Source organism: Lissotriton helveticus, chromosome 10 (genome assembly GCF_964261635.1).
Source record: "Lissotriton helveticus chromosome 10, aLisHel1.1, whole genome shotgun sequence".
In the NCBI taxonomy this organism is placed as follows: Eukaryota; Metazoa; Chordata; class Amphibia; order Caudata; family Salamandridae; genus Lissotriton; species Lissotriton helveticus.
The window spans coordinates 603,746,381-603,757,279 of NC_136071.1; positions in this window are offsets into that span (position 1 = coordinate 603,746,381).

A 10,899-nucleotide genomic window follows, 5' to 3' on the forward strand; every position below is an offset into this window, starting at 1 on the left:
TTGAAGATGCCATGTATGGCACTCACTGAAAGACATTTTCAGCAGTTTGTTGGCTGTGTCGGTCCCGTTTCCCAAAGCCACTTGATGATGGGGGTTATTGGTTGCCTTATTACTGAGACTGTGCAACAGAGGGGTGTTTAGAGTACACTTGTGTGAAGTACCATTGAGAGTACTGGAAATGAGCACGTAAGTAAGTCTACTCAAATAGGAAACCTTTTCTGCTTGGCCCTATAATTAAGGCTTAAGTGGAAGCACCTTTTCTGCTGAGGTTCTCATCCTTGTAAAATAATGTTGGTCTTTACACTGCTGCGAATACTTGGAAAGAAATCCTTGAGGACTGAGGATAGTTTTTGAGTTGCTGATTGTTACATTTTTGGCTGGGTACAGTTTGGGAACTTGTGTTTCCCACTACCTGACACCTTAGTGCTCGCGTCAAAGCAATAAAGGGACGGTTTGCAGTTTTCACTGTTTCCATTATTCTAACATATCAGCATTTATCAATGTTACACATTCCACTGCAATAACAATACAAATTGAGGAAGGCAGAGATTTTCGACTCCTCATGAAAAAAGTTGTAGCACATAATTTTAATTCTTTTGATGGGTCAAAACTACACAAATTGTTTTGAGATATAGGGTTGTACACCAAAATACTCATATCTGGTAGCCTGCCATTGACCCCTATACCTTTGCTCCTACCATGTCGCTGCCTTCCAACCCCTCCTAAGAGAGGCTGGCACTGTCTGAATAAATATATCTAAACTCAACGGGGTCTGATCCAATAAGACCTGATACATCGGGAGGGGTCAATATCACAACCCACAATCTATAGAATACCCCACACGGCCATTGATAAACATTGAAAAAACACAACATACACCTTAATCCAGTGTGTTAACCCTTCAAGTGCTGCCGTCGGCCAACGGTCGTCACGGGCACTACCTCCCCAGTGCTGCGTGCGACCGCTGGACGTCCAGTTCAGCACTGGATAATGGACAGCGCAGCACTGGGGAGGTTTATTTACGAAGCTGCTAAGGTGTTAAAGAATTGATTTCATTTCATATTTCATCACCTGACTCTTGGTTATATCTTCCAATGTATATGATAATCTTATATGTTTGGTACAGACAACATGAATATGTACAACAAATAATACAAATCAACATAAAGCAAACCGTACATGAAACGATTTCACATGGTTGTGTCCAGATCTAGCCTGTAGCAGGGATTCCGTTCTCCTACAGAACTGTGCATAGAGACTTGGAACCTTAGTGAATTAGGGTGTCCCAAAACTCACCTTAGTACCCAAAATCCCCTTACCGAGCTAGCTACAGTGTCTCATTGGTCATTACAAACTCCCAATGTTTAGACAAACCAGAACATGAACTTAGAATACCTCATGTCACGTGGAATACATGAACACTCTTTTGTTATACAATCATTTCAAACCAGAACGTGGAGTAAATGAGGACGCGTGTACATTTGAAATATTTATTTACTAATGCTGTGTTCTCAAACGCAGTATCCTAGATAATACAAGCAAACATATTATAAGAAGCAAAGTTATCAGCATAGTTACTAGTACCATAGAATACAAAAGGTGACAACATGCTAAAATGCTGAAATGAATAGGGGTTAACAACACCTCATTCTCACCCTCCTTATCTAGTATATTATATTATATCTAAGAAGGTCTCTTTTGGGTTTTGATATTTGAGAAAAGGTGCGAAAAGTTACGACACCAGCTGCTGCACTGCTGAATTTAGGAAAAGTATCCTCCATATGTAAACCAATTTTTAACGTTGACTAGAGTAATCAATGAAGTTCCCATTTTTAAATGTTCAGTAATCCATGTTTTTCATACTTATGAAATCACTTCGGAGACCCAGTATAGTGGAAAATCCCAACGCTAAAACATTTTATCAATAAACCCCTTCCCTGTCAACCCTCGTTAACCACCCCTGTTCTCAAAATCTCATGCTAACAAAAAGCTGATGCTAACTAAAAAACACAAATTCGAGAAATACTGTGAAAGCCCCTTGTGTTCATTCATAACCAAAATACAAGATCTGTGTGCATTTACCTTAAGAGGCCGTGGCTAACAATTTAACGTCTGCATCTCTCCCTTCATTATGAAAAAAGAATCAACCTACTCCCTCTCCCACCATGCCTTATGTTTCAAACTGACTTGCACACGTGGTCCCAATCAGTCCCAAATAGAAAATGTTTTATTTACCATCATGCAGCCGTATTGCTGATTTATTGCAGTACCCCTGACGAAGAACGTACATCGTTCGAAATGCATTGGGTTTTTCCACTATACTGGGTTAAATGAAAGTTGGCAACACATGTCTATGTTTAAGTTTGGATAAACAGCATATGACATATGAAAATGAGGAATAAAACATTCCAGCTCAACTTTTGTCTCCGAAGTGATTTCATAAGTATGGAAAACATGGATTACTGAACATTTAAAAATGGGAACTTTATTGATTACTCCGGTCAACGTTAAAAATTGGTTTACATATGGAGGATACTTTTCCTAAATTCAGCAGTGCAGCAGCTGGTGTCGTAACTTTTCGCACCTTTTCTCAAATATCAATAATATGCTGTGGTGGGACAAACACAGCGCTGTTATGCACGCACCCATTTGGCAGTCCAAGCAAAAACCAACTATTGTTAAAGGGAAGGAGTGCACTCGGTATCATGACTCTCTCTTTTGGGTTTTAGCAGGGCGGCCCAATACCTCAAGATCCTAGTGGTAATGGATCACATCATCTTCCACCAGCTCTCTGCATGCGAAGCACCATCAAGTGTGTATCGTGTGCTCTGTGTGGCGCAATATCAATCGTGCCTAAAGCCAGAACTTGGCCGCTTTCATGTATGTTATGTCTAGGAAGGTGCGAAGATCAGACCTCACAACAACACTGTGTCGAGTTATCCTTGAAGTTTCCGGCACTCACTGTACAGACACAGTTTACCAAGCAAAGCTGATATCAGAGCAATAACATATTATTCTCGAGTAAATCACAACGCTCTACTAGGCTGAAAGCTAAAACAACAATTATGTGTTGTGTGCAGAAGCAGCAAAAGGTAAAATGGCGTTTAAACATTTAATAAGCTCATGCTAACTTAACACAGTATATAGGCACTGAGTAACTATATGACAAGCCATTATTCAATTTTGTAGGTAATTGAAAGAGTCCAAATAAACTCACTCCAGTCAATGTGTTACCCTTATTGTCACACGGGTTTAAAGGCCTGTTTCTGTCTTCATTTCTCTGCCGGGATCTATTACATTCATGTTTCTTTTGGTTGTATTGAATTTTTCAAGTCACAGAGAATGAAATAGATGTCTGTAGGCAGAGAAGGTTATACTTAAAGTCCCCCAAGAAATATGTCAACGCGTTTCGACCTCATAACATTTTGGGGTACTTGTAGTTTTTGAGGACATCAGGGCAGTTATTCTTTCAGTCCGAAATGGACGATGTGGAAATACATGTTGTCAAATGTATGGCAGTCTTTCGGCTAAATCCCAGAATTTTATTTATTTATTTTATTTTTAAGGTTTTATATAGCGCGGACAAGATCTTTGCAGATATCAGAGCGCTTTACAGAAACAGGAGGTAGGGTAGACAAACTCTTGAAAACAATATAATATTCGGTAGTGAGTGAGTTGCAAGGTAGGGTAGCAATCGCATAAGAGTATACACAATAATAACAATCAGGAAACCAATAATAAAGAAGCCGTGCAATGTCTTTGCTCCAGTAGCGATCGAATAAGATTATAGCCCCCCAGAGGGTGAGTAAACACACTGTTGAAAACAGTATAGTAGTCAGTAGTAAGTGGATTGCAAGTTAGTAGAGCAATCAAATCATAGTGTAAACCCTAAAAAACAATCTGGAAACCAATAATATAGAATCCGTGCAATGACTTTGATCCAGAATGACAAGCTCATGGCTGGCACCATGGTGTGGCCCCAAACACTTCAGGCCAGGAGACATCACCAATATGCCTCGTGTGCTGTAACCTAGCAGGAGGAATCTGACTTGAAAACGTTGACGCTGTTAATCTGAGAGTCTGTCAAATGAAGTGTAGGACTCCAATGATTATCTTGAGGAACTCGACTCCCACGGGACTCTTAAAATGAGAAGCGGTACTTTGGCAGAAATGGCACTGAAGATATGCAATTCAGTATCTTGTTGACGGTCACTATTCAATACACCTTCCTACGGGATACATTGTAAAGAACATACCCAACAATATTAATAAACCAACTCGCTGCATAAGTCGGACTTTCATCAACAAAAAAAAAAAACCTAACCCACAGATTGAAAATTTAGACTAAAAAAATACAATGAAAAAAGCACTGCCATGAAAACTGTTCTTGAGAATTGAAGCAGGATTCATGTTTTAAACCCCCCCTCCCATGCTTGTATGCACAGATATTGAAAAAACAGTACTCTTGAAAATGAGACTAACTTCAAATTGACAGCCAACCTCTACACTGAACCTGAATACTCTTGTTCAGCACCAACTCTTACACCATTATCAGGAAACTGATGAACAAGCATTTGCAATGCAATAGGTCTTGCAATTGCGAGAGTTTAAGCTATCGGCATTGTAAATGACATTTCATGTTTATTTATCTGTTTTGCTAATTAACACATTTAAAAAAAAGGCATTGTCATTTACAATGCCAATAGCTCAAACTTTTGTAAATGCGAGACCTATTCAAAGAAGCGGCCGCCATTTTCCTGGGCTGCTTGTAAAGTGAAAGCAGGCATGGCACACTGAATCTTCCAGGAAATCATGTTATGCCTGCAGTAGTGTAACAACCAAAGTAAAAGGGCTAGTCCTCATGGGGACTAACAAGCCTATTAAGGAATCAGAAGCCAAAATTTACGAAGGACAATGACACAAGATAATAACAAATATTGGTGGAGTGGGCGGGGCTTCCATTCTCCACTCCAATACAGTATGCTGCAGGGTAGTGCATGAGCTGCACAAGTACAAGTGGCTCAAAGCGAAACAAAAAAGTTTGGGCTAAGCATCGCAAGAGTACTAAAAAGAAGGTTTTCCTCAATTTTGATAATCCTTATTGGGACAGAAAAGTCCTTTGCATGGTGACAGATGGGCACCCCTTTCCTTTATTCCCCTAACTGCAACAATATCTGGATCTCTGGTGCTGATTTTTAGTCATGAGTGAACACAGATCATGCATGTGCACTGTGAGCTAGGCCAGTGCTCAGTATTTCTGACTGTTGTGACCAGGACTGAGGACCAAATGCCTGCTACTCTCCCTGCTGGGAGAGGGGACATCACCCAGGAGAATCAAGACCACTCGCCCTGGAACTTGAAGCACCAGTATTTGCCTGCCAAAACCAGAGGACACTGAGGAGGAGAGTACATGGAGGGAACGAAGTCCAGTGGAAAACCCTTTGAGTTGATCCCTGAAGTGGAATGAGAGATTCTGGTACACATCAAGACTGCTGCACCAATCGGGCCTTCTGCCGTTGTTCACAACCTCCAACCCCTGTGGTGAAGATTTAGGGCTGTCACTCTGGTGCATCACCTTGATAAGACGCGAGCAGTACCCTGTGCAGTGTTGAGACCCAAAGGGGCTGTTGCCTTATTTGCATTGTTTGTGGCCCATGTATGTTAGGTGGGGGCTGCATTAAAAAATAAATACAGTCACCTTGGTGCATTCCTGTGACAAGCAGAGGGCTGCTGCCTTGTACAGATGTGTGGCGTGGAAGTGCGGTCTACTTTTGTTTCGTCGTTTGCAACCCCCATATGATAGGCAGTGGCCCTGGTGCAGAGAGTGGACTGTAGCCCTGGAGCAGCATGCATCGGTGACGAGTAAGGAATTGCGACCCATAGAAACTGGGCTCTGATTCCGCCCCCTCAACCCAGGATCAGCTGGGACCTGCTTCCAGACTCAGGAAGAATTAAAGCACAACTGGAGGAACACTGTGAATACTTGCTGCCACTCCCATACCATCTAGACTTCTGCTCACCACCAGGCTGCTGACATATGTCCTGACCTTCCGTACCACCACTCCAATGAGAGAGGGTAAGACTAAATACCGGGCCTCTGGGTGAACTTGCTCATACTGATGCACTGCAGTGCTGAAATACTTTTGACTTTTTAAAAGCCATTGTGGAACTTCTAAGACTTATACTCACTAGCGGGGCCTAGCCTGAATGTTCCCTTGCGTAAATCAGGAATAACCAGTCCTTAGATAGTCGAAGTGGGACTCAGGATTTTACCTGGACAATGCTAGAGTGCTGGCCTTACGAAGACTGCATGTATAATTCGTGGTGTGCCATACTTCACTTTTATTTATTTATTTATTTTTGCAGTTTTCATTACATATACAACCAAAAAACAAAAGCATTGGCTTATCGGTGGGCATACATGTTACAAGTAGGTAAAGCAGCAACGTACATTAATCTGCAATGGTCGGTATCACAAATTTAGACATTAGTATAATCCCATTGCAATTAGCAGAATAGCAAGATACAGAAAAGGACATCCGTTAACATTCATGGTGAACAAATAAGATGTCAATGGACCCCATATGTCACGAGGCTTTGAGGCGCTAGGGAGCTCTTCAGCGTAGCAGGTAAGTTAATCTCTGCAGTACACCAAGTCCTGCAGCCATTGCTTATGTGTTGGCGCGGGTCTGCCACCCCAACGTATAGCAACCCGCTGCTTAGCCAACAGCAGCGCCACAGCCACCAATCTTCTAACAGGAGCTCTTATAGCAGAGACAAGCCCCAATAAATAGAGTTGCAGAGTACATGCCATGGGCGTCCCCACCATCTCCATCAGACTCCGCGTGACCTGCATCCAGAATTCTATGACCTTCGGACAGGTCCAGAGCCCCTCAATCCACATTTATATAGCAAGACAGGTGTATAATACACTTGCAAATATTTAAAATGAATCAGTTTAAGATTACCATTGGCAGTTAGTCGTTATGTCATTTTACAACTTTCATGCCAATCATCTTCAGACAGTGGGTCAGAGAGAATTGCATTCCATTTAGCCAGCGATCAACCCCCCGTGATGAGTCCCTCTCTGTGCGAGGTGTGATATAATCGTGTAATAAGGTGGGATTTCGTTTGAGTCGCACAGATGAGTTGTAGTGCATCCAGTGTTGGTGGCACCGTCGTAAATTGAGGGTATTTTGTGCATATAGCGGCACGCAATCAGGGGAAAATAAATACCAGCATTGCAGCATTTTTTCCTTCCCCTAGGAATTCTGCAGCCTGTACAAAGTTCCCATCCGAAACATCCCCCAACGTGTATACCCCTATCTCATGAAGGACTTGGAGCGCACCCGCTTCACCAGAGTCTGAGATTGAGGAGTGATGCAAAAGTGCCATGTTCGGTTCATAGAGCGGAAGCTTCTGCGCTCGTTTCCCGAGGTCCTGCCATGCGCTAAGCATGCATTGCACCGTATCTATTTCTCCCTTCTCGAAGACAGAATGAGTGTTCCCAATCATAGCCCGGATCGGTATCGGATGCACGGCTCCTGCCTCCACCGCCACATGCGGAATATAAGCCAGGGCTTGCTGCCAGTAGTAGGCATAGTGGGCCTGCGTACAACTGCAAATCTGGAGTTGTAAAGATACCCCTATCGTATGGGAGGGTTAAGACGTCCCATTTCACTCTAGGCTTTTTCTCCTCCCCATGCAAGCGTAATCAACAATGAGTGTATCAAAGAAATTTTGTTTCAGACGTACTGGAATATTAATAAACAAGTATAAAAATCTAGGAAGGACGACCATTTTATTTAACGCTATCCTGTCAGCTTTTGATTATGGTAATTTCATTCACCTAGCTACTTGCTCTTCAAGCGGTGTAACTGCTCTACGATAATTCGTTTGAACGACCACCTGTGAATCTCTATGTATCCATATCCCCAGATACTTTATCGGGTCTACGTTCCATTCTAAGGGATAATCCGGCTCTATTTGTTTTGTGCTGTTGGTGACAATGGATTTGGCCCAGTTTATTCCCAACCCGGCAAGTTATTCAAACCGTATGTATTCTCTGATAAGTTGCGCTAGATAGGTTTCGGGGTCATGAACGTAAAGTACCATGTCATCTGCATAAATGGACACTGCGAGTGATCGCTGATAAAATCTTAGTGCAGCTTGTGCATAACGTTGCCGCAGGATACACGCTAAGGGCTACAACACCACCGCAAATAGTAGGGGTGACAGTGGACACACCTGTCGTGTACCACGTTTTATTGGCAATGCGTTCAACGTATGCCCGTTCATCAGCACACATGCTATAGGGTCTGTGCATAATAACCGGATCCAATTTCTAAAAATGATGGGGACACCCATGCGATGCAAAACTGTAAACAAATAGGTCCACGAGATCAAATCAAAAGCCTTAGCAGCATCTAATAGGACTGCCACCGAAGGCAAGGTTGGCTCCAGCACATGTAGCACCACAAACAGGGTGCGTAGATTGTGTGATGTCGATCGGGCAGGCATAAACTCAGACTGATCTGAAAGAACCATAGTAGGGAGGAGCAATTGAAGACGAGTAGCCAACACTTTGGCCAGAATCTTAACATCTGTATTTATTAGTGATAGAGGCCGATATGATTCACAATTATCCGGCCCCTTACCAGGCTTCAGCAGCGTTATAATCAACGCTTCGCGCATAGTGGCTGGCAGACGTTTTTCTTCATATGCCTTGTTAGAAATGGGATTTCGGGTAGCCTAGGGTAAAGTCAGTCTAAAATCTCCACTCTAGTCAGGATAAGGGAGTTACACTCCTAAAATAACCCCTGCTCACCCCCTTGGTAGCTTGGCACGAGCAGTCAGTTTTATCTTAGAGGCAGTGTGTAAAGCATTTGTACATAATACACTGTATGCACTACAAAAGGACACCACTCACGTTTAGAAAAATTTCCAATATTTTTATATAATTAAAACAAGACCAAAAACTACAAAAATCCACAATACTATATGTAAAAAAAAAAGGATGTAGTTATCAAAATAAGTTTCAAACAAAGTTCCTCGATTTCAATAGCGGCGTTCGGGGCTACCACGGCGTCGTGAACTACAAATCCAACAGTTCTGGCTGACCGCGTCGTCGCGGGACAGCTACGGTGTCAGGAAGACCTCAAACAGTACCTGTGAGAAGTGCAGGGCGATGAGGCCCTTGAAGTCACTCGCGTCAAGCTCCTCTCTGATGGAATCCGGAGCGCTGGCGTCAGCAGGCGTCGGGTGCTGCGGTGCGAAGTGCAGCGTGCGGTGCTCCCAGGTCACGTGCGAGCAGCGGCTTAGTGGCAGCGACGGATGGCGCCGTCCGTGAGACCAGGGTCGCGGTGCAAGATGAAGGCAGTGCTCGTCACGGTGCTAGGAGGTCACGGTGCAAGCAGCGGCGTCGTTGCTAAAGCGCTGTTGCAGGCTGACTAGCGGGTGTCGATGGTGCCAGTGTCGGTGGGCCAAGGCTGCGGTGCGGGATGAGGGTGGTGCTTCGTGTGACTTCCGAGCGGTGCCCTCGAATCACAGTGCAAGCAGCGGCGGCGATTTCGGCGGGGAGCGTCGTTGTCAGGGAGGCCAAGGCGTCCTTGTGAAGCAAGGCGCTGCGGAGTGCGGTGTCTACAGGTCGCGGTGCGAGCAGCGGCTTGCTGGTAGCGTCAACCGGCATCGTCGGTGAGACCAAGGTCACAGTGCAGCATTGCGGCAGTGCTCTCTGCGGTGCCAAGGCTTCGGCATGAAGCAAGGCGGTGTGGTGCCCACAGGTCGTGGTGCAAGCAGCGGCTCTGTGGCGACATCGACAGGCTGCGGCGGTGAGACCAAGGTTGCGGTGAGGTGTTGCGGCGGTGCCTTCAGCACACAGAGTCGGCAGTGGCATCGTAGACGTCGTCGAGTTGCTTTCCCTCTGATACTGCACAAAACACCCAGTCCCTTGTGCTGAGGGCAGAAGAGCTTGAAGTCTTTGCTGTTCCTGAGACTTTGTGAACAGGGGGCAAGCTCTACTTCAAGCTCTTGGAGAGACTCACAAATTAGGTTGCAGAAAGTCCAGTCCAGGCCTTTCACTGCCCAAGACAGAAGCAGCCACTCTAGGTCAGTCCAGCAAAGCACACAGTGGTAGTTCCTCCTCACAGCTTCTCCAGCTCTTCTTCTTGATCCAGGCGAGTTCCAAAGTTCAGGGATCTGGGCCCCAGTATTTGTATCCAAAAAACCTTTGATCCTCTGGCCAGAGGTTGTCTGTGCCCATCCAGAACCAGTTCTGCCTTCTCTGGTGTGAATTCCTGGCAAGAGGTGGAGACGGCATTGTGAGAGGCAGACCAGGCCCCTTGAAGTGCAAGTAAATCTCCTCCCCCTTCCCCCATTGCAGCCCAGGTCTATTCAGCCCTTTCCTGACCCTACCTAGACTATCTGGAGCGCTCCTGCTCCCCAGCCTTCTGTCATTCGAAACCCAGACAGGCAATCCACATTCCAGCAGAGGCACACGGGATCACTGAGCAAGAAAATTCCTACTTTCTAAAAGAGTGGTGTTTTCAAACACAGAATGTAAAAATCACCTTCACTAAAAGATGTATTTTAACATTCTGAGTTCAGGCATACTAAACTCTAATTTCTACCTTGTTTCCTGGGTCAGTTTAGGATTATAAGATGTTATAATCAAACTGCTCATTCTGGCCTATGAGAACAGGTAGCCTTGCAATAGTGAAAAAGCAAATGGGCTGTAAATCACTATCAGGACATGCCACACACACCCGGGCATGTCCTACCTTTCACATACACTGCACCCTGCCCACAGGGGTACTTTTGGCCTACCTTAGGGGTGCCTGACCTGTAGGAAAAGGGAAGGTTAGGGACTGGCAATTGGGTGCACTGGCCAAGTCGACATGG